The following is a 25947-nucleotide window of genomic DNA, read 5'->3' on the forward strand; positions in this document are numbered from 1 at the left end:
TTGGAGTGGGGGGGAGGGTAGAAATGGGGAGAAAATTTGTAATTCAAAATGTTGTGAAAATCAATGCTGAAAACCAAATACGTTAAATAAATAAATTGCATTTAAAAAAGAAAAAAAAATTAGCAAGAAGCAAAAACAAGCATTGGTCACAGAAATTTAATATGATGAAAGGGAAGATCAAAAAATAAACTCAGAAGAGGATAACATTGCCAAAATGCTTTTTCCCCTCAAAGGGGAATATGAATTGGTCTCAAGCCCCAAAAGTCTTTTTCTAAGAGCTTAAGAAGCATTTTAAAGGTCAAATAAGAGAAGTAAAGTAAAACTGGGAAAAGAAATGAGAAGTAGGCAAGAGAGAGTCAACAGCTTGGAAGAAGAAAGACAGAAATTCACTAAAGAAAACAATTCTTTAGAAAGGACAATTGGTCAAATGGAAAAAATCCATTGAAGAAACAACTCCTTAAAAAGTATAATTGGCTGGGATGGAGCCAAGATATCATAGTAAAAACAGGGACTTGCTTGAGTTCTCCCCAAGGCACTTCCAAATACCTGTAAAAATGACTTGAAAGAAATTTTAGAGCTACAGAACCCACAAAATGATAGAGTGAAACAAACCTGCAGCCCAAGACAGCCTGGATGTTTGACAGTATGGGTTTATCACACTGGGCTGGGAGTAGAGGGCAGTCCAGCTTGGGCCTCAGCAGCACAGACCAGGTGGAACAGGCCTCAGGGGATTGAATCACAGGTAGATATGGTGGTTTCCAGACTTCTCAACCCACAAATGCCGAAGACAAAGTAGAAGGTCAGTGGGGAAACTGTCGGACCTGGGTAAGAGAAGAGCCTGATCCAGACCCAGCCCCAGGGTGGTGGAAGTGGTGGCTGTGGTGGTGCAGCAGCTACTTCCAGAGCTCCAGGCCCACATATGGAAATGAAGTGGCTGAGCAGAAGGGCATTGAAGGGATCTCTTTGCTGGCACTGAGGCAGGATCATCTTGCTTTGCCCATGCTTTGATCTGGATCACAGTCCTGGATGGCAGTCCTAGGGGGAGGAGTGCTGGTGTGGCAGAGAAACCTGTGAAACTTCAGATAGAGTACTCTTTAAAAGCAGAGTAATGCTTTGAAAAATAGCTAAAAGTCAAGTAATTGGCTGGAAAAATGAGCAAACATAAAAAAGTCAGACTACAGAATCTTATTTTGGTAACAAGATCAAAACATACAATCAGAAGAAGACAACAAACTCATGGCTCCTACATCCAAAGTCTCCAGTAAAAATATGAATTGGTCTCAGGCCATGTAAGAACTCAAAAAAGTGTTTGAAAATCAAGTAAGAGAAGTAGAGGAAAAATTGGGAAGTGTAATGAGAGTGATGCAAAAATATCATGAAAAACAAGTCAACAGCATACTAGAGATCCTCCCAAAATACTGAAGATAATAATACCTTAAAAATAGACTAATCCAAATGGCTAAAGAGATCCAAAAAGGCAAGGAGGAGAATGCCTTAAAACAGAATTGGCAAAATGGAAAAGGAGGAACCAAAAGCTCACTGAAGAAAATAATTCCTTAAAAATTAGAATGGAGCAAATGGAAGCTAATGACTTAATGAGAAATCAAGAAATTACAAAACAGAACCAAAAGAATGAATAAATAGAAGACAATGTGAAATATCTCATTGGAAAAAACCACTGACCTGGAAAATAAATCCAGGAGAGATAATTTAAAAATTATTCGACTACCTGAAAGCCATAATCAAAAAAAAGAGTCTAGACATCATCTTTTGAGAAATTAAGGAAAATTTCTCTGATGTTCTAGAACCAGAGGATAAAATAGAAATTGAAGAATCCACAAATCATCTACTAAAAGATATTCCAAAAGGAAAACTCCTAGGAATATTGTAGCCAAATTCCAGAGTTCCCAGGTCAAGAAGAAAATATTACAAGCAGCCAGAAAGAAACAATTTGAGTATTGTGGAAACACAATCAGGACAACACAAGATCTAGCAGCTTCTACCTTAAGGGATAAAAGGGCTTGGAATATGATATTCCAGAGGTCAAAGGAGCTAGGATTAAAACCACGAATCACCTACCCAGCAAAACTGAGTATAATCCTTCAGGGGTAAAAACGGATGTTTAATGAAATAGAGAACTGAGAAGCATTCTTGATGAAAAGACCAGAGTTGAACAGAAAATTTGACTTTCAGATAGAAGAATCAAGAGAAGCATGGAAAGGTAAACATGAAAGAGAAAACATAAGGGACTTATTAAAATTGAACTGTTTACATTGCTACATGGAAAGATGATATTTGTAACTCAAGAGACCTTTCTCAGTATTAGAGTAGTTGAATGGAATTTTTTGTCTCTAAATGCTTACATTCAGTGCCATACCAATCAAACTACCAAAAACATATTTTTAGAGCTCAAAAAACAATAAAAAATTCATCTGGAAGAACAAAGGTTCTAGAATATCAAAGGAATTTATTGTTTTAAAAAGTGAGAAGGAAGGTAGACTAGCAATATCAGATCTCAAACTATATTATAAAGCAGCAATCATTAAAACTACTTAGTATTAGCTATGAAATAGAGTGGTGGATCAGTGGAATAGAGTTGGTACACAAGACACAGTAATCTATTGTTTGATAAACCCGAACATTCAAGCTTCTGAGAAAAGAACTCATTATTTAACAAAAACTGCTGGGAAAAATGGAAAATAGTATGGCAGAAACTAGGCATAGACTAACATCTTACACTGCATACCAAGATAAGTTTAAAGTGGGTACACGATTTATATGTAAAGGGTGATACCACAAACAAATTAGGAGAGCAAGGAAGAGTTTACTTGTCAGATGTACAGAGAAGGGAAGAATTTATGACCAAACAAGAGATAGAGAACAATATGAAATGCAAAATGGATAATTCTGTTTTAAATTTAATTTAAATTTAAATTTAATTAAATTTAATTAAATTTAATTTAAATTTAATTAAATTTAATTAAATTTAAATTAAAAAGTTTATGCACAAACAAAAGCAATGCACCCAAGATTAGAAGGAAAGCTTAAAGCTAGGGGAAAAATATATAGATACCTGAGTCAAATCTATGAGAATACAACTCATTCCTCAATTGACAGGCAGAGGATATGAATAGGGAGTTTGAAGATGAAGAAGTTAAAGCTATCTAGAGTCATACAAAAATGCTCTAAGTCACTATTGATTAGAGAAATGCAAATAAAATTAACTCTGATATACCACCTTACACCTAACAATTGGCTAACATGACAACAAAGGAAAATGATAAATTTTGGCAAAGATGTGGGAAATTTGGAACATTAATCCATTGTTAGTGGAGTTGTGAATAGATTCAATCATTCTAGAGAGTAATTTGGAACTATGCCCAAAGGGCTATAAATCTATATATACCCTTTGATCCAGCAATACCACTACCAGAGAGATGATAAAAAAGGGAAAATGACCCACATGTTCAAAAATATTTATAGCAGCATTTTTTTGGTTGTCAAGAATTGGAAATTGAGGGGATGCCCGTCAGTAGGGGAATGGCTGAAAAGTTGTGATATGTGAATATGATGGAATAATATTGTGCTGTTAGAAATGATGAACAGGTGGATTTCAGAATAACCTGGAAAATCTTTCATGAACTGATGCTGAGTGAAGTGAGCAGAACCAGGAGAACATTGTATGCTGTAACAGCACCATTGTGTCATGATCACCTTTGATAGACTCTTAGCAATACAGTGATCTAAGACAATTGCAAAATGCTTATGATGGAAAATGCTGTCCACATGCAGAGAAAGAACTATGGAATCTGAATGCAAATTGAAACATATGCTTTTCTTTTTTTTTCTTTTGCATGGTTTTTCCATTTCATTGTGATTTTTCTTTCACAATATACTAATGTGGAAACATGCTTAATATGATTGTACATGTATAGTATACATCATGTTGCTTGCCACCTTGAGGAGGGGGTGGGGGAAGGAGGGAGAGAGGGAGAAGAAAATTTGGAAACCAAAATCATATATAATTGAGTGTTTAAAACTATACAAACTCTTTGGAAAAAATAAAATACTATTAAGTGAGAGAAAAAAGAAAATAACAAAAATGATAATTCCAGTGACTTCTACTATCCAATAGGAAGCACAAAACTAAAAATCAAGTACTCTAAATGGTCAAAATACAGTGACACATACGGTATCACTCCCACCCCTTAAAATTTTTATAATTCTTTTACCCGTAATTCTGACTAACTATATAAATCCATAGATTTTGTCCAGAATAGAATTAGTGTATCAAAAGGTGGAAGTAGATGGGTGGTGGTGGTGGGAAGTTATTAGAAAATAATATTAATAAGATTTTTAAGAGACTTGCCTGATGATGAGACAAGTGAGATGAAAATATATAAAGCTAGTAAAAATACCATTACTAGATCTGTATCCCAAAGTGTTTTTTTTTAAAGAAAATTACATCATTTTACAAATATATTTATAACAGCACTTTTTGTGGTGGTAAAGAATTTGAAATTGAGGGGATATCCATCAATTGGGGAATGGCTGAATAAGTCGTGATATATGATCATATAGGAATATTGTTGTGCTATAAGAAAGGGGGAAGAGGATGCTTTCAGTAAAAAAAAACCTTCAAAGAATTAGATTAATTGATACAGAGTGAAGTGAGCAGTACTAGGAGAGCATTGCACACAGTACAGCAATATTGTACAATGAACAATTGTGAATGACTTAGCTCTTCTCAGTAATACAGTGATCCAAGACAATCCCAAAGGACTCATGATTAAAAATGTTCTTTGTCTCTAGAGAAAGAATAGATGGAGTCTGAATGAAGAGTAAAGCCTACTCTCTTTCACTTTATTTTATCTTTTATGTTTTAGTGGGAGGTTCCTTCCATAAAATGGCTAATATGGAAATATATTTTTACATGACTGCATATGTATAAGCTGTATCAGATTGCTTACTGTCTCAATGATGGGATGGGGAGAGAACAGAGAGGAGAGCATTTTGAACTCAAAATTGTTTAAAAATGTATAAAATTGTTTTCACATATAATTGGGGGGAAATAGAATATTATTTAAGAAAGAAATATAGATGACAAGATATAAAATGTTACAATTCTGTAAAGTAAAACTTAATAACAATGCAATCAGCTAGGATTCACTAAAAAAAATATGCCATTGTTATCATTTGTCCTCCATTCTCAAGGAGGACCAATGACATCATGAGTATGGTGTCTTGACTTGTCCATGAGTTGGATTTAATTAAGTGGGCAGGACTGCACAAAGGCTTCAGTTTTACTCTCTCCTCCAGAGTCACCTTTGTCCATTGTTAAGACAAAGGCCAAGATGATCAGAATACAATGGATGGCCTTGGCTGTTCTAAATGAACTTCTATCATCATTAAAGTGAATATGAACAATGAAATTCTATCCCCAAAAGGACTCCTTTTAGTGATGGGTTAATTTTCCTGTCTTGGTGGTGAACATTTAGAGTTGGAAATGTTTAAATCTAAGGTCTTTCCAGAGCTATATTTCAAGTAGTTAAAAATGAAAGCTGCAGCAAGACAAAAAGGAAATTGTGCCAGCTTTTTTGAAAAAACAATGAAGAACAGAGGAAGAAAAAGAAGAAATGAAGAAGGAGAAGAAAAAAAAAGTTAGTACAAGAAGTCAAAAAGCATAGCACCTTTAAGCCATTAAACATTATACACAACCACAGACGTATTGATTCTATGACGACTAACTTTGATAGACTTGACTCTCCTCAGCAATACAAGGCTCAAAGACAGCTCCAAAGGACTCATGATGGACTATATTATTTAATCAATGTAGTCTCATTTCTTTTGACATAGTTCTGCAACCAAGTCAACTGGACCAAAATTTCTTTGAAATTGAACTTTCATTTGGAGAGTCTGAAATTATTTTCCCATATCTTCTGTTTCTCATCTGGTCCTGTTCGAGGTTGTGTAGCCATATATAACTTTAGCTCATACCTGAAGTCTTGCTGAAGTCTTTCCATGCATTTGCCTCTCCCATAGAAGCTGCTAGCATAAATCAGAGTGTTAAATTTTTCTGATACTACTGGCAATACATTCCATGCTTCAGATCCAAGCTTCATTCTAAAAGCTGGTTGCTTATACTATAAGCAGATATTCAAATGAATATACAAGCATGAGCCCCAAATTACAGTACAGAAATTACTCAAAATGATTGGTTGAATAGACTTGATTTAGTGTTTTGTTAAAACTAGAGTATCCTAAATCTGTAACTTGTTACTCTACCTGAAGAAGACAGTGGAAAAAAAGACATATGTGTGGGATGGTTTTCCTGATAAGTGACTAATTTTAAAGTCTTTAAATTATGTTAAAAAATCTTAAAACTCTTCATCAATAGTTCCATATGTACCACATAAATGAAATTTTCACATCAATGCTTAAATTACATTAGGTTATGTATTTTGACAGGTGGCAAATAGTGTATATGGTATTTATCAGCATTGTACTGCATCCTAGAGACTACAAATGACAATATATAATTTAAAGAAAAAGCTTCCAAATTAAGAATTTCTTTAACAAATAGGTGGACACAAAAACTTGTTAGACAAAACAGGCCATGTCATGGGGATTTTTCAAGTTAAGTATTTTATGTATTCATAATGAGTAATGTGCATTTAAAATATGATGAAAATCTAGTATTTATACACCTGGTACATGAGTGGTAGTCTATCCTAGTGATCAGAGTATTTATTGTCGATTCCCTGAATTAAGAAATGTTTGTATACAAATGTTGTGAAATGGCTACACAGGGGAACATCATATATAAATAGTGGAAGAGGAAATTAAGTCCTTCTAGAGAAGTGATAGGGACAATATCTTAGGAAACAGCTTTTTCTGTTTTCTATAAGAGACAGTACATTAAAGTACACAAATAAAAAATATTGGGTTACTGAAAAATAAAATGTAATCTATAAAGTGGGTAGAGAGATAAGTGGCAAAAGAAATGAAAAATTGTGTATAAGTTTTTTTGTTAGAAATTGTTATGAAGTATTTGGCTTGGATTTATTTAGGAAAATTATCTCACTCTGCTGACCCGTAACCCTATGCAAGAAATGGAAAATTTTGTGCATGAGAACCTCTAATATATAAAGGTCAGCTTCCTACTTCTAAGCACTTTGTGGCTAAAAGTAATGGTGATGATGATAGTGATGATGATAATGATGATGATGACAACGATAACGATGGTTTTATAAAAAGATGAAAACAAAATAGATGTCTGCTAATGAAGAATCCTTCCTAAATGTGTGTAAAAATAGCCAGTGTCATAGGTCTTAATATGAAGTCTATTCTGATAGACGTCATCTACATGAACAGTATTCTAGGCTAATTGCTTCATGTTTTTTGAAAGTTCATAGGGGTGAGGTGACATGTTTTTCTCTCTTGCTTGAATATGATGCTATACCATCTGATATTCTTGGCTCTGTAGCATTACCACCTGGTCTACCAAGTTTCTTAAACAAGATGAAGAGATACTCTGTAGTTCTTCAAATTTGTTACTTTCTTCCTACACAAGGAAATATAAAAAATTTCATGGGCCACTAATTTCTCTAGTTGTTCATGATTCTCTATTTGGATAGTTTAATTGACTACCATCTTCAAAATTTTCACCATTTAGCAGACAATCACTATGCTTGCCTTCATGTGAAAATATCACTAGCTAGGAGTCTTTCTAGGAGATTTTCTATGGAAAGTCATGGTGACTCTACAGATATTCAAGAAGGTTTTGAGATATACCTAGAATTACCTTAACTTGCACTTGAAATTTTTTAAGTCAAAAATTTTAATTGAAAAATTTGTGACAAGTCCTAGAAGAGACACTCCAAATTCTTACCACAAAATTGCTATTTATATAAATTATTTTCAGTTTTCTATATTCACTTCCATAATATTGTGAATTCCAAATTTTTTCCTCATCTCTCTGCTCCCCCACCCCATGACAGCATGCGTTTTGATTACCCATTCCTCCAATCTGATTTCCCTTCTACTACCATCCCCCTTCTCTTATCCCCTTCCCTTCCATTCCCTTCTATTTTCCCATAGGGCAAGATAGGTTTCTATACCCCATTGCCTATATATCTTACTTCCCAGTTGCATGTAAAAACAATTTTGAACATTCATTTTCAAAGCCTTGATTTCCACATTCTCTCCTTTCCTCTCTCCCCACCCACTCTCACTGAGAAAGCAAGCAATTTGAGTTAGGTTACACATGTTTAGTCATGCAAAACACTTCCATAACAGTCATGTTGTGAAAGACTAACTATATTATCCTCTATCTGCCCTCCATTTATTCTATTCTCTCTTTTGACCTGTCCCTCCACAAAAGTGCTTGTTTCTGATTGCCCCTTCTCCCAATCTGCTGTCTTTTCTATTGTTCCCCCCTCTCTTATCACCTTTGCCTCTGCTTTCCTGTAGGGTAAAATAGATTTCCAAACACAATTGAATGTGTATGTTATTGCCTCCTTAAACCAAATCTGATGAGGGTAAGGCTCACTTTTTCCCTCTTACTTTCCCCTTCTTACCCTCCGCTGTAAAAGCGCTTTCACCTTTTTTATGTGAGATGATTTACTACATTCTACCTCTTCCATTCTCTTTTTTCCCAGTATATGTTCTGCTCAACACTTAATTGTATTTTTGGTATCATCCCTTCATATTCAGCTCACCCTGCTCCCTCTGTCTACATGCATACACATATACATATATGTAAACACATATACACACATATATACATACATACACATGCACACATACTCATACACATATACTATATATACATATACATATATGTATATACACACATACACATATACATGCGTACATATACACATATACATACACACATATATTCCCTCTAATTACCCTAATACTGAGAAATGTCTCTTGAGTTGCAAATATCATCTTTCCAAGTAGGAATACAAACAGTTCAACTTTAATAATTCCCTTTCTTATATCTTCTCTCTCCTGTTTACCTTTTCATGTTTTTCTTCATTCTTGTATTTGAAAGTCAAATTTTCTAATCAGCTCTGGTCTTTTCAACAAGGATGCTTGGAAGTCCTCTACTTTATTGAAATTCCATATTTCTCCTACATTATTATACTCAGTTTTGCTGGGTAGGTGAGTCTTAGTTTTAATCCTAGCTCCTTTGACCTCAGGAATATCATATTCCAAGCCCTTCGATCCCTTAGGGTAGAATCTACTAAATGTTTTGTTATCCTAATTGTGTTTCCCTAATACTTGAATTGCTTCTTTCTGGTCACTTTTAATATTTTCTCCTTGACTTGAGAACTCTGGGATTTGGCTACAATATTCCTAGGAGTTTTCCTTTTGGGATCTCTTTCAGGAGGTGATAGGTAGATTATTTCTTTTTCTATTTTACCCTATGTTTCAAGAGTATCAGGGCAGTTTTCCTTGATAATTTCTTGAAAGAGGATGTCTAGGCTTTTTTTTTTGCTCATGGTTTTCAGGTAGTCCAATAATTTTTAAATTATCTCTCCTGGATCTATTTTTCAGGTCAGTGGTTTTTCAATGAGATATTTCATGTTGTCTTCTATTTTTTTTCGTTCTTCTGGTTATGTTTTACAATTTCTTGAGTTCTCATAAAGTCATTAGCTTCCATTTGCTCCATTCTAATTTTTAAAGAATTATTTCCTTCAGTGATCTTTTGGACCTCCTTTTCCACTTGGCCACTTCTGGTTTTCTTCTTCTCATTGGCTTTTTGGAGCTCTTTTGCCATTTGGGTTAGTCTATTTTTTAAGATGTTATTTTCTTCAGCATTTTTTGGGTCTCTTTTAGCAAGCTATTGACTTGTTTTTCATTATATTCTTGCATCACTGACATTTCTCTTCCCAATTTTTCCTCTACTTCTCTTACTTGATTTTCAAACTCCTTTTTGAGCTCTTCCATGGCCTGTGACCAACTCATATTTTTCTTGGAGGCTTTGATGTAAGAGCCTTGATCTTGTTGTCCTCCTCTGTCTGCATGCCTCAATCTTCCTTGTCAGTAAGTGTCTAAGAAAACATCTTTTCACCAATAAAGTAACCTCTGAGAGTCTAATTCTTTTTTCCCCTGTTTGTTCTTTTCCCCAGCCAATTATTTTACTTTTGAGCTCTTTGTTAAGTGGAGGGTGTATGGCCATAAGTGTAAGGTTTTTTCTGTGGTTGTTTTTAGAGATGTCTCTAGGGACCTGTAAATTCTCAGTCCTTCCAGAGTGGTGTGATCAAGACAGGTGTTTACTCCTTTCCTGGCCTATGCTCTGGTATGTGAGCAACCACAAGCACTCTCTTCTGCCCTAGAACTATGAAGAGGGTTCCCTCTCCATAGCCACCACCAGCTCCACCATGCCTGTGCTTCTCCTCATGCCAGGACTGCCACTCAGGACTGTGACCCAAGTTACCTGCTCAGTTCCCCCACCATCTCTAGGCCAAGAGTTCCAGAAGAAGCTGCTGCTGAGGCAGTGGCTGCTGCCACCCTGGGGCTGTGGCTGTGGCTGGACCAAGCTCCTCTATCACCCAAGTGAGAGCTTTCCCACTGACCTTTGAAGCTGTCTTTGGTGTTTGGTGGTTGAGAAATCTGGAAACTTCCACAGTTGCCAGTGATTCAGTGCCCTGAGGCCTGCTTCAGCCCCTTCTGTGCTGTTGTGGCTCGTGTTGGGCTGTGCTCCACTCTGAGCCTGATGCAATAGGCTCTTCCTATCTGCCTTCCAGATTGTTTTGGGCCGGAAGTCTGCCTTACTCTGTCATTTTGTGGCTTCTTCTTCTCTAGAATTTGTTTAGAGTCATTTTTACAGGTATTTCAAGGGGTTTGGGGGGGGAGAGATCAGTCAGGTCCCTGTTTCTACTCTACCACCTGGGCTATGCCCCTACTTCGAACTTTTAAAGGGCATTCATGATCAATTAGTTTTTCAAAATCTTTCTCAAACTTTTAAGAAATACCAATTTAGTTTCAATTACAATGTTCTTTAAATAGATGATAGGCAACATTTATATGTTATTTTTAAGATTTGCAGAACATTTTGCATAAATTAACTCATTTCATACTCACAAAAAACCTGGGAGGTAGTGAATAGTACTACTCCCATTTTACAAATGAAGAAATTGAGCCTGCCAAGTTTAAATTAATTGTCCAGAATCATACAACTAGTAAATCTATGAGGCAGGATTCAAATTCATGTGTTCTTGAGATCAAGTCCTGCATACTATTCCCTATGTCACATAGTTCCCCTGCCTACTATGCCACTTAACTGCTTTTGTTTGTGTGTTAAGAATAATTTTATTACAAAAGGATGTGTACTTGTGTGTGTTTAATAAAATTGTAACAATCTGTGTCTATTTTGTGAGAGATAGAGAGCCAGATATAAGAAGGTATGCAGAAAGTAAAAGTCACAGGGGGATTTTGCATAGATTAGGTTGAGGTGAGTCAACCACCCATCTCAAAGTGTCTGGTAATATGGACTAATTGGATTATGAGGTTTTTCATCTGAATTGCTAATTAGTTATAAGAATTGGTTGTTTGTTGTAAGAATAATTAACAAAATGCAGAGTATAGAACTGAATGTGAGCTTTTTTTCTGATAGAATAGATATTTGGATAAATCTGGAGGCATATCAGGGAAATGAACCAAATAGATTAGCTTACGTGCTCCTACATGTGTTGCTACTCTCCTCACTCTTATGCTTCTGGTTTGTATCATTCTTTTTGACCTCTCATAAACTGCCTTATGTAGTCATAAATGCCTTTCTAAGTGTAAAGATGTTATATACCTTAATCAGGGGAAAAGCAAGAATATGAAGGATAAGGTCACATATTCTTTACAGAGTGAGTGCATGGAGAGCAAACAGGCACCACATAAAATTTTCATTGCAATTCTGTGTGCTTCATTTTACTAGCATCAATTTAACATGGAAAAAAGGGCAAATTAAGAATAGGAAAAATAGTCCTGAACTCACGAGTTGAACATTCATTTACCATATGATCATCCAATTCCCTATATTCCACATTTCTAGCGGTTTTGTAGTCAACAAACATTTTTTCCATGTAGGATCAAAATTGTTAATATGATGATAAAATAGAGAACATACAGACTTATTTCTAAGTTGATGATGGAATTTTGGATACACTATAGTTCCCTTACAGTGGCAGTCACCTCCTTGCACAGTACTTTACCAAAAGGCAAATGTTTATAGACTGAGGTCATTATCCCTGTATCCTGTAGGAATGTTCTTCAGCACAGGGTGATTCTTCAGCTCCCATTTCCTTGAAGATTTTTTGTTCTCTGCAATTTCTTGTCAAGTTTCTAATGACACATAATTTAAGAAGGTCATGGGATTATAAAATTCTGTTCAGTACATAAACTATTCCATACAGTTATGCAATACTGGGCTATGAATTTTTTATGCCACCAATTCAAATAAGAATTTCCAAGGTTTTATTTAGCATCAAGCCCAGGGATTCAATTTGTTTTACAATTATTTTATTAACAAAGACAGACTCTCAATATTTTATTCCCTGTTAGACTTTACATTCCCCACACATTGACCTTTGTTACTTATATCTCATTCCTTGTCTCTGTTATCTGGACTATCTAAGTTCTGTAGATCATAGTGAATTTAAATTCCATTTGAAATTCCAAGTTCAGCCATGAATGAGTCAATGGGAATCCCTTTTGTTTAATGTATGAATCATATGGAAACCACATAGGTTTATATATAGCAAGCAGATATCTAGACATATGCCAAATATGCATAGTTAGGATAAAAAGGGCTTTCCAGATTTTGAGAGCTAGTAAGTTATGATCGGCTCCTACCACAGAGCATTATCCTTCATGTGGGTTTTATTAGATAATTTTGAATACCAGTAGGGAAGAGGATTGTGGTTTTCCAATAAAGATGGGCATAAGTGGATATGCATAGGCCCTGGGAAACAAAGTCCAATCAATAATTTCAATATTCTAGGACAAATGGGGCTAATGTGAGTATTTTAGATATTTGATTCAAGGGATGAGAATTTCTGGAATGTCCCTTGCACATATAAAATGATGGTCTGCTGTCTAGGACTGAAGGATGGGAAAGACAGAGTCCTTAAGACCAAATTAAGTCTGCTCCAATTAGGTAGTATTATGTGACAAGAAGCCAAAGTTAGCTACTTGTTCTTTCACTGACTCTTTAAACCACTTTAAGCCCTTGTTGGTTTTAGGACTGTAGTATAGCTATCTATCACCAGCTTCCCACTCTTCTAGTTTGGGGATATAAAGATGAAGAATCTTGATAATGATAGCATACTCCTCAATAGGTACATGATAAAAAAGTTAAGTAGCATTCAATACTGGTTAATGTGAGAAAGGGTTTATCATCTGAATTGGGCATTCTTAACCGGAAGACTATGAATTAAAATATTTTAATGACTGCAATCCTATGCACTTTTCCCTTGGAACCCTATATAGTTATAATTAAAGAATAGCATTATTGTATTATTCTGAGAAGGACTTCATAAACTTATCTAGACTATCAAAATACTCTATTCCATGTAAAAGAACTCCTGATCTAATGATTAAAGGGTCCAAATGTAGCACAAAAAAGATGAAAGACACTGATGATGGATTTTCCCATCTTATGGATGTCTTTAATGTTACTACAAGATCATGAGTGAGGACATCCTAGTGCAGCGAAAAGAGTAATTTTCAAAGAGGAATCATTGAAAACAACTGTGATGCTAATTCCATTTTCACCTTCAAGTGTTGTCTTGGAATGCTTATTGTTAAGACTGGTACAAGGCAAACATGGCATATTTAAGGGGCAAAAAGGGCCTGAGGCTTTAAGAGTTAGCCAGAACCCATGGACCCTTGATGACAGATAATCTTGATAGAATTAAGGCGTATTGTAGGCCACTGATGGACCATAATATTCATAGCCTATTATAGCTCTATGAGAGCTCATCTATTGCCCTGGTAATGGTCTTGGAATGTTACTACCATCAACTTCTGAGCTCAGTGACTAAGGAGGCAAATTTTTGTGGTCATGCTAACATATCAGATCATCAACACATCAGTTCAATTTCCAAATTTTAACTTCAGGACTGATTTTTTTCCTGTTCTTAAAATATGACAAAGTATGCTAGTCAAGAAAATCTCTTATATTCAACCATGATCAGGAAAGCAATTCAGAATGATCTTTAAAAATTGAGTGGCATACCATTATATATCTCTAAATAAATTTCAAACTCTTTGAGTCACAAAGTTGACTTTATATTTATTTTAATCCCTCACAAGATTGAGAGCCATACATTGCCTTTATTAAGATCTAATAAATTTTTATTTGTCAACTGACAAAGAGATCATTTAATCATAAATTTTTAACTTTGCTCTATATAGCATTTCTCATTGATTTCCTAATTAATTACTACTTACATAGGGCCTGAGAGGATATTTGTATTTTGTTTGGGTCACCACAGGTCCAAGATATGGTTGTCAGATTTATTGGTCAAGGATACTCATTTGTATCTTTTCATCTCAAGTGGGTCAGGCTCTGGGAAGTCAAGCTACATCAATTTAAAATGAAGGGTTGAGGAAGAATAAGTATTTCTATGGTGCCTAATATGTGACAGGTACTATGTTAAGCCCTTTATGAATATTATCTCATTTGCTTCTCAAAACAACCCTGAGAGGTAAGTGCTGTTATTTCTTTCCATATGGAAATAACAGCTCTCATATGAGAGCTGAGGAAATTGAGTCAAATATAAGTCAAGTGACTTACCCAGAGTCACATAGCTAATAAGTGTCTGAGGCTAGATATGAACTCAGGTCATCCTGACTCCATACCCAGCACTGCATCCACTGTGCCATGCAGCTGCCTCAAACAATTTAAAATCACTGAAACCTGTTTATAAAAGCAGCTATCAATATATCAAGTTGCAATGGTCAATATGTCAATCTCATGAACAAATATTTATTTCAATTTGATCACCTGTGACACATTCTGAAAATATTTTTTTCAGAGTACATCTTTCCTTTTATATCTGCAAATCTGAAAATGTATTTTACTTTGACATTTTCTCAAAAATCATAATAGATAATTGATAATATTATACTAATATGATCATGCATGCCATGCACAATTTAGCATTACTTAAGGTTATTTTCTCTAGTCTTCAATCCTTTTCCTGCCTCTCCTCTGATTATCTAACTCCTACTAATCCTTATGGGAACAGATCAAAATGTACCTTCTTAAGAATGCATATACTGGTAGCTGAAGTCCACAATCATCTTCTATATTCTGTACTCCTCTAGCACTAGTTTTCTTTTTTCATTTATAAAAGTAGCACCAAAAATCACAGATTTGAAGTAGAATGATGTTTGGAGATATGTCATCTAATCCTTTCAATTTACAAATGAATGAACTGGTCCGAGGAAGGTAAGATGACTTGCTTAGGAGCACATAGCTAGAATATGAGGCAAGAAGAGCAAGAAGGCAAAATGCTGTCTGATGAGGCTTTACAAATAACTGAGGAAAGAAGAAAGCAAAAGGTAAAGGAGAAAGGGAAAGATATATCCAATTGAATGCAGAATTACAAAGAATAGGGCAGAGAGATAAGATTTCATTAAATGAGTAAAGCAAATAAATAGAAGAAAATAATAGAATGGGGAAGACAAGAGATCTCTTTAAAAAACTTAGAGATATCAAGGAATATTGCATGCAAAAATGGGCATAATAAAAGACAAAACTGATAGGGACTTACCAGAAGAGATTATGAAGTGGTGGCAAGAATACCCCAAGGAGTTGAATTTATAAGAATACTAATCACTCCCCTATTGATATGGATATACCAAAGTATATGAACAGGCAGTTTTCAGAGGAAGAAATTAAAGCTATCTATAGTCGTCTGAAATAAAGTGCTCTAAATCACTCTTTATTAGAGAAATGCAAATCAAAACAACTCTGAAGTATCACATCACACTATCTGATTGGCTAACATGACCAAAGAGGAAAATGATAAATGTTGGAGAAGATGTGGGAAAGCTGGAACACCATTGTATAATTGTGAACTGATCTGACCATTCTGGAGAGCAATTCAGAACTAGGCTCAAAGGACTATACAATTGTGCATACCCAGCAGTGCCGCTTCTAGGTCTATATCCATAATATATGAGAAACACAGAATTGGAAATTGAGGGGATGTCCATCATTGGAGAATGGCTGAACAAGTTGTGGTATATGAATGTAATGGAATACTATTGTGCCATAAGAAATGATGAGCAGGTAGACTTCAGAGAAAACCTGGAAAGGCTTATATGAACTGATGCTAAGTGAAGTGAACAGAACCAGGAGAACATTTTTCACAGTGACAGCCACATTGTGCAATGACAGACATTGAGAGATTTAGCTCTTCTCAGCAATGCAAGGATCTAAGACAACTCCAAAAGACTCATGATGGAAAATGCTATCCACACCCAGAGAAAGAACTTTGGAATCCGAATGCACATAGAAGCATACTATTTACCCTCCTTTACCTATGTTGTTTTACTTTTTTTCTTTGTCCTTGCACTTCCTCCCATTAGTTCTAATTCTTTACATCACAACTAATGTGAAAATATGTTTAATATGAATGTTTAAGTAGAGCCTACATCAGATTGCTCATTGTCTTGGGGATGTAGGAGGAGAGGGAGGCAGAGAAAGTTTAAAACTCAAAATCTTATGGAAGTGAATGTCGAAAACTAAAACTAAATAAATTAATTATATTAAAAAAGAATACCTCAAAGAACTATAAAAGAAAGATGTTAACATTACCAATAACCATGATGGTGTGGCTACTGATATAGAACCAGACTTCCTGGAGAATGTAGTCAAATGGGCCTTATGAACCATTGTTAACAAGTCTAGTGGAGATAATGGAATTCCCACTGAGCTTTTCAAAATCCTAATAGATGATGCTGTTAAAGTGGTACTCAATATGCCAGGAAATTTTGAAAACTCAACGATGGCCACTGGACTGGAAAAAACTCGTTTATATCCTAATAATAAATGGCAATGCCAAGGAATGTTCAAATTACCAAACAATTGTTCTCATTGCACACTCCAGAAAAAGTTGTGCTTAAGGTAGGCTTCAGAAATATGTGAACTTGTAATTACCAGAAGTATAGGCTGATTTTGAAGAGGCAGAGGTTCTAGATACCAAATTGCAAACATTCACTGGATTATAGAGAAAGCAAGGGAGTTTTTGAAAAAAAAAACATCTATTTCACTGACTACATAAAACTTTCAACTGTGTGGATCAAGATAAAATGTGGCAAGTCTTCAAAGAGATGGGAATACCAGATCATCTTATTTATCTTCTGAGGAACCTCTATACTGATCAAGAAGCAACAGTTAGAAATGAACATGGAAAAAAATAATTGGTTTAATACTGGAAAAGGTGTAGGACAAGGGTATGTATTGTCCCCTTTATTATTTAATTTACATGCACAGTATATCATGTGAAATGCCAGGCTGAATTAATCAAAAGCCAGAATTAGGGCTTCCAGGAGAAACATTAACAATCTCAGATATGAAGACATACCATTCTGATGGCAGAAAGTGAAGAATTAAAAGGCCTTTTCATGAGGGTGAAAAAGGAAAGTGTAAAAGCTTGCTTTAATCTTAACATTAAAGAAATAAGATCTTGGCAACTGGTCCCATCACTTTCTGGTGAATAGAGGGAGTAGAAGTGGAAGTACATAAGATTTTGTATTCTTGAGTTCAAAGATCACTTCAGATGGTGATGGTAGCCATGATATTAAAAGTCACTTGCTCTTTGGAGGAAAAGCTATGGCAAATATGGACAACATGCTAAAAAGCTGAAATGTCACCTTGACAAAAAGTTCCATGTAGTCAAAGATATGGTTTTCCAGTAGCAATATATGGCTATGAGACATGGAATATAAGGTAAAGTGAGCACGGCAAAATTAATGCTTTTAAATTGAGGTGCTGGAGAACACTTTTTAGAATTCCTTGTACAGCAGAGAGATCAAATCAGTCAATACAAATTCAGACTATTCACTAGAAGGTCAAATACTGAAGCTAAAGCTTAAGTACTTTGACCACATAATGAAAAAACAGGATTCAGGGGAAAGAGCCAAGATGGTGGCTGGAAAGCAGGGACTTGTGTGAGCTCCCTGTCAGGTCCCTCCAAAAACCTATAAAAATGGCTCTGAACAAATTCTAGAACTGCAGAACAGAACAGGGATCCAACCCAAGACAGCCTGGATGGTCGATGGATGAGGTCTATTGCGCATGGAGTGGAGGGGAGCAGAGCCCAGCATGGGGCAGCAGGACCAACCAGTCAAAGAGCCTACATCAAAAGCCTCCAAGAAAAACATGAACTGGTCTCAGGCCATGGAAGAGCTCAAAAAGGATTTGGAAATGCAAGTTAAAGAAGTAGAGGAAAAATTGGGAAGAGAAATGAGAATGATGCGAGAAAACCATGAAAAACATGTCAATGAATTGCTAAAGGTGATCCAACAAAATACTGAAAAATATACTGAAGAAAACAACACCTTAAAAAATAGACTAACTCAAATGGCAAAAGAGCTCCAAAAAGCCAGTGAGGAGAAGAATGCCTTGAAAGGCAGAATTAGCCAAATGGAAAAGGAGGTCCAAAAGACCACTGAAGAAAATACTACCTTAAAAATTAGATTGGAGCAAGTGGAAACTTGTGACTTGATGAGAAATCAAGATATTATAAAACATAACCAAAGGAATGAAAAAGTGGAAGACAATATGAAATACCTCATTGGAAAAACCACTGACCTGGAAAATTGATCCAGGAGAGATAATTTTAAAATTATTGGACTACCTGAAAGCAACGATCAATAAAAGAGCCTAGATATCATCTTTCAAGAAATTATCAAGGAGAACTGCCCTGATATTCTAGAGCCACAGGGCAAAATAGAAATTGAAAGAATCCACTGATTGCCTCCTCAAAAATATCCTAAGAAGAAAACTCGTAGGAATATTTAGTCAAATTCCAGAGCCCCCAAGTCAAGGAGAAAATACTGCAAGCAGCCAGAATATACAGGATTCATTGGGAAAAAGACCCTAATGTTGGGAGAAAAAATTAAGTCAAAAGGAGAATGAGATGGCAGAAGAAGAGATGGATAGATAATGTCATGGAAACATTGAATATGAACTTGGACAGACTCTGAGAGTTAGCGGGAGATTAAAGGGACCAGTAATCCATGGGGTCCTCATGAGTTGGATATGACTGAACAACCAAATAACAACAAACTTCCTTAAAAATAAGTCTAGTGCTCTCTACATTATAACACCCTGCATCTCAATGATTATTTACTACCTTACGTTGTTGTTACAGTGTTTTATGCATTTATGTGTTATATACCAATGGATATTGTAAATCAAGACAAATTTTAGATTATATCCTTTTAATGGAAATAAGAACTACCTACAACTTGTGCTATTGGAATAACTATAACCTTTGTTTGAGGGACAAATGTTTACAATAAATTCTGGCTAATTACAAGTAAGTAAGCAACACTGGACTAAAAAGCATGATAGATTCAAAATCTTCAACTGTTCCATTTTGTTGGATCTGACTAATTAGTTGAGTCAAAAATAGTCAATTTATTAAAACAAATGACCAACAGTATTGTCAATTCAATAAAAAATTGTTGAATATATTGTATATATAAATATAGCTTCAATAGCTCAATTTGGAGGCTGCTGTTGCTGTTGCTGCTACTACCAATAACTTTTGAGCTTACTAACTTAGGAGGCAAATTTGTGGGGTCATGCCAACATATCAGAGCTCCACACATCAATTCATCAACTTCAAATAGGAACTTTAGGACTGATTACTTCAACAAGCGCTACTGATGAGAAAACACAGCCCACTCATAACCCCCTGCTGCTATCTATCAATAATGTGTCTTTCAAGTCTACCTCTCAACATCCTACATCCTTCATCTATTTTTTCCACAATTACTCTCCAAAAATGCAAAACTTTACCCCCTCCTATCTTCTCCCTAACTCTCCTTTTCACCTGAGACCTTAGCCCAACCCCACTTCACCTCTGCCCTCCCCACAAACTATTGCCTTTAATGTTGCCACATGGAATACCTGTTGTATTGTGAGTTAATTTGACTTAATATTGAAGATTTTACATAAACTCCTTTCATTTTCTTTCTTTAAGTCCAGTTTTACTTATTTCTCTTGATTCCTTCAAAATTCACATTATAAGCCCATTGCTTCTCCCATTTCACCTTGCTTGCAGGGAGAAGGATAAATATTATTTTACTCCTTGTTTTCTGCTGTCTCTCCTGGGCCATTTTTCTATCAATATAACTACATAGCCTCTCTTTTCTGATATCACCATCAGCAGCTTTTTTCTCTTTCCATCTATATTTTTATCATCTAACAATCAGTTTCATGATTTCTCTACTTGGCTTATGGTATTTTACTCTGCCATTTTCCCTACTGTTATTCTAAATGAGTTTGCCATTTACAATGCTGGTCCTTAAACTTCTTCACCACCCATGGAGTACATTCCATTCTTGCTAACCATAAATATAATTATACCTTGAAGACAAGAGTGTGCTGGAGCCAGTTGGAATTGACTTGTGAGAGCTAATTACTAAATTTTCAGTGTAACCATTTGCACCTCAGAAATAGTCAAACCCTACAAATCAAGGCTTTATTTTAAAAAATCTGTACTTAAGAAAGTGATCAATAAAATGCTAACAAAGCCTATAAGAAATGTTATAAGAAATGAAGTGTTTGGTGATTTAAAAAAAACATGCATAGACATGCACAATAATGAAATAATGAAGAAAGAAATTATCACAACCAAACAAATATTGTACACAGTAAAAATATTGTTTTTTATCTAATATTTTATTTTTCCCCAATTACATGTAGAAACGTTTATTTTTTCAAATTTTGAGTTCCAAATTCTGTCCCTTCCTCCCCACTCCTCATTGAGATAACAAGCAATTTGACATATGTTATACATGTGTAGTCATACAAAACACATTTGAGTTATTCTGTGAAAGAAAACACAGACAAAAAATCACAAGAAAAATTTAAAAAAGTATTTTTGAACTGCATTCAGGCTCCACCAGTTCTTTCTCCAGAAATGGACAACACCTCTCATCATAAGTCCTAGAGAATTGCATTGGATCATTGTACTGCTGAGAATAGCTGTCATTCATAGAAGATCATTATGCAACATGGCTATTAGTGTGTACAATGTCCTCCTTGTTCTTCTCATTTCTCTTTGCATCAGTTCACTTTCCACGTTTTTTTCTGAGAGCATCCTGCTCATCATTTCTTGCAGCACAGTAGTATTCCATCACAATCATATACAACAACTTGTTCAGTCATTCTCCAATTGATGGACATGACCTCAATTTCAAATTCTTTGCCACCACTAAGAGAGCTGCTATAAATATTTTTGTACATACAGGTCTTTTACCTTTTTGTTTTTTATCTCTTTGGAATAAAGAACTAGTAGTGGTATTGCTGGATCAAAGGGTATGTACAGCTTTATAGCCTTCTGGGAATAGTTCTGAATTGCTCTCCAGAATGGTTAAATCATTATACAGCTTCACTAATAGGACATTAGTGTTTTAATTTTTGCACATCCCCTTCAATATTTGTCATTTTCCTTTTTTTGTCATACTACCCAATCTGACAGGTACGAGGTAATAGTTCAGAATTGTTTTAATTTGCATTTCTCTAATCAATAGTGATTAGAATGTTCTTTCTGTTTCATATGGCTAAAGATAGGTTCAATCACTTTGTCTGAAAACTGCCTGTTCATAGCCTTTGACCATTTATCAATTGAGGAATAGCCCTTATTTCGACAAATTTGACTCAGTTTTCTATATGTTTGTGAAATGAAGTCTTTATCAGAGAAACACGCAAAATTTTTTACCAATTATGTAATTCCCTCAATCATATTTGGCCTCTATTTATCCTACTCTCTCTTTCCTTTTATCTTGTACTTTCTCAAAACTGTTTTGCTTCTAATTTTTACCTTCCCCAAACTGCCATCCCACCTATCAGCTCTTTCCCTTGTCTGTTGAGTTTCTGACATTCTCTTGTTTATTTTCCATTCCCTTCCTACTTTCCTGTATGGAAAGATAGATTTTTATACCAAACTGAGTGTGTATATTATTTTTTCTTTGAGTCAGTTCCAATGAGAGTAAGGTTCATGTGCTCCCCTCCTGATCTCCCCATTTTCTACTCCCATGAAAAAATCTCTTTCAGACCTCTGTTATGGCAGACAATTTATCACATTCTACCTCTCCCTTTTGCTTTCTCTCAGTGAATTCTTCTTTCTCATTCTACTCAAGAGCAATTGACAGTTTCCATTTGTTTAGATCTGGTTTTATTTGTGTGAAAAGTGTTTTGTAATTGTGTTCATATAGATTCAAGGTTTATCTTGACAGGGAAACTCCCAAATATTTTATATTTTCTACAGTTATTTTAATGGAATTTCTCTTTATACCTCTTGCTGCTGAGATATTTTAGTATTATAAAGAAATGTCAATGATTTATTTGGGTTTATTTTATATATTGCAAATTTGTTAAATTTGCTAATTATTTCAAGTAGTTTTTTAGTTGATTCTTTAGGATTCTCTAATTGTACCCTCACATCATCTGCAAAGAGTCATAGTTTTGTTTCCTCATTGCCTATTCTAATTAATTCAACTTCTTTTTCTTCTCTTATTTCTAAAACTAACATTCCTAGTACAATATGGAATAATAGTGGTGACAATGGGCATCCTTGTTTCACCCCTAATCTTATTGGAAATGCTTCTAGCTTATCTTCATTACATATAATGTCTGATTTTTGTTTATGAGAGATACTACTTATCATTTTAAGGAAAACTCCATTTATTTCTATGCTTTCTAGGTTTTTTTTAATAGGAATTGAGGCTGTATTTTGTCAAAAAGCTTTTTTTCTGCATCTATTGAGATAAACATGATTTCTGTTAATTTTCTTATTGATATGGTCAATGATATTGATAGTTTTCCTAATATTGAACAAGCCCTGCATTTCTAATACAAATCTCACCTAGTCATATTGGATAATCCTCATGATGGGTTGCTGCAATCTCTTTGCTAATACTTTATTTAAAAGTTTTGGTCCATTAGTGAAATTAGTCTATAGTTTTCTTTTTCTGTTTTGGCTTTTCATGGTTTAGGTATCAGCACTATATTCGTATCACAGGAAGAATTCTGTAAGACTCCTCTTATTTTTCCAAACAGTTTATATAGAATTGGAATAAATTTTTCTTTAAGTGTTTCATGGAATTCATTTGTAAATCCATCAGCCTGGAGATATTTTTGTACAGAATTCCTTGTTAGCTTGGTCAGTTTCTTTGTTTTCTAATTGGGGTTATTTAAGTACTTTATTTCCTCTTTGTTAATGCAGACAATTTATATTTTTTGTAAAAATTCATCCATTTTATTTAGACTGTCAGACTTATTGGCATACAGTTGGGCAAAAAAGCTCCTAACATTGCTTTGATTTCCTCTTCATTGGTGGTGAATTCACCATTTTCATTATTGCTACTGGTGATTTGGTTTTCTTCTTTCTTTTTTGTAAATCAAACTGACCAAATGTTTATCACTTTTATTGATTTTTACTGATAAAATCAGCTCCTAATTTTATTTATTCTTTCAATAATTTTCTTACTTTCAATTTTAATAATCTCTCCTTTAAATTCAGAATTTGAAATTGGGGATTTTTAATTTGCATCTTTTCTAGCTTTTTTAGTTGCATGCCCAATTCATTGATCTCACCTTTTTCTTATTCCTGAAAAAATTTAGAGATAAAAAAAAATTCCCTTAGAACTGCTTTGGCTGCATCCCATAAGTTTTGGCATGTTGTCTCATTATTGCCATTCTCTTGGATGAAGTTGTTAATTGTTTCTATGATTTGTTGTTTGACACACTCATTCTTAAAGGTTAGATTATTTAGTTTCCATTTTTTTTTTGGAAGGACTAGTTCTCTTTCTTTTATTTAATATATTTAGTTTTCAGCATTGATTTTCACAAGAGTTTGAATTACAAATTTTCTCCCCATTTCTGCCCTCCCCCCACTCCAAGATGGTGTATATTCTGGTTACCCTGTTCCCCAGTCAGCCCTCCCTTCTGTCACCCCACTCCCCTCTGTATGGGACAGAATTTTTAAACAATAGGAGAGACATCTTTAAGAGAAACAAAGTAAGTTTATTCTACAAACCTTGCAAGATTTGGGCACACCTCCATAATGAAGGAGGCAAGGTAAAAGGGAACCTGCCTTAATTTATAATCTTAATGAAAAAGATTCCCACCCACCTCTATCCCTTCTCACCATTGGCTGGGGGGGGTGGGCTTACAGTCTAGGCATGAAAACTACACAGATGACAAAGATTGATCTGGTTTGTTCAGGGTTTTCCCTATAAGAACTCAACTGCCAAGGTGGCATCTGAAAGTCTAGGAGGAGAAATGGGATGGGGGAAGGCGAGACCCTTCCCAGAGCAGAGAACAAATAGCTCACAGCAAGTTCATTATCTTCTAACATCTGAGAGAGAGAGGGGGAAGGGCATGCCTTCCCAAAATCACAAGGCCAAATCCCAAAACCTCTCCATTAGACATACCCTGTGAAGTCATCACAATTATCCACCCCATGCAGTCCCCCCTCTTCTCATACTAATCTGAAGACTTCACACATCATTGCTTATATAAGTTGCATCCCCATTACCCTTTTCTAAGGTTTCCATTCCTCAAAATCTCCAACGCATTGACAAATCAAAGGGGGCAGTCCCCTTTGTAAATACAGATACAGAGACCCAAAAGGAAAACGATGATGCAATTGTCACTTTAAGATTCAAAAAATCTTTTCCTGTATAGCTGTCCAGCAGGGAGCATCAAGTCTTCTGGTCCTTGGCATTTGCTCTCAGCACAGCATCCCAGCACCTTCCTTTTGTCTTCTTATAGGAACCAGCTTTCTGTCCATTTTCCTACAAAAGTCACCTTAGCACAATTTTAAGTTACCATTTCTAATCCTTATAACCCTAATCATTTTACAGATTCAAAATTGGAGCTTTGACCAATTGTTCTGTTTAAGAAATTCACATCAGAACCCAGTTTCATATATTTTACATTCACTCATTATTAATTTCCTCACCAGGAGGATGATATTTCACTTAAGGAATTAACAGGCTCCAGTACATACATAAACACATTAAATCACCAGTTTTTATCACAGTACATACAATATCATAAACTTTTGTGATGCCATGTTTCTTTGATGGCATTTACAGAATAAACCACAAGCCATTCTTCTTTTAACATTACTAATTGTAATAAAGCTTTAGACAAGCCTGATATTAACCAAATAGCAAAATAATATTCTCACAAGCCCTTGACTTAATTATCTCTATACCATTACTGAGAGAAAATCTAACTCATATACAGACCTATGCAAAAATACTACTCCTAGTCCTATAGTAATCTAAGATGTTCCATAATCAATAGATTTTTTTTTACTGTACTTACAAAACCTTCTAATTATAGAAGTTTGCCACCAAGACAGTAGGGACTCAGAGTAAGGGGACCATATTTTCCCCAGCTTCCTATCAACTCCAGGCAGAAATTATGTTAAACTGTAAGCTGCATTGAGCCAGGTCTAGTCTGCCAGGCTTCCGTTAAGAGAATTAAGTCAAAAGGGTCCCACTTCAGCACATGCTGAACAGTTGCCCTCTCAACTTAGCCAAGAAATCATACTTGCAGCTCATGCCTGCCCTCCCACAGGGCTGCTGGCATCTTGGGTACTCACAACTGGAGTTAGGTTCAGAAAAACTGTCAGTTAACAGTCCCGTTGTCTTTGAATGGCAAGATTGAATGAATATAAT

Source organism: Trichosurus vulpecula, chromosome 4 (assembly GCF_011100635.1).
Source record: "Trichosurus vulpecula isolate mTriVul1 chromosome 4, mTriVul1.pri, whole genome shotgun sequence".
NCBI classification, from domain to species: domain Eukaryota; kingdom Metazoa; phylum Chordata; class Mammalia; order Diprotodontia; family Phalangeridae; genus Trichosurus; species Trichosurus vulpecula.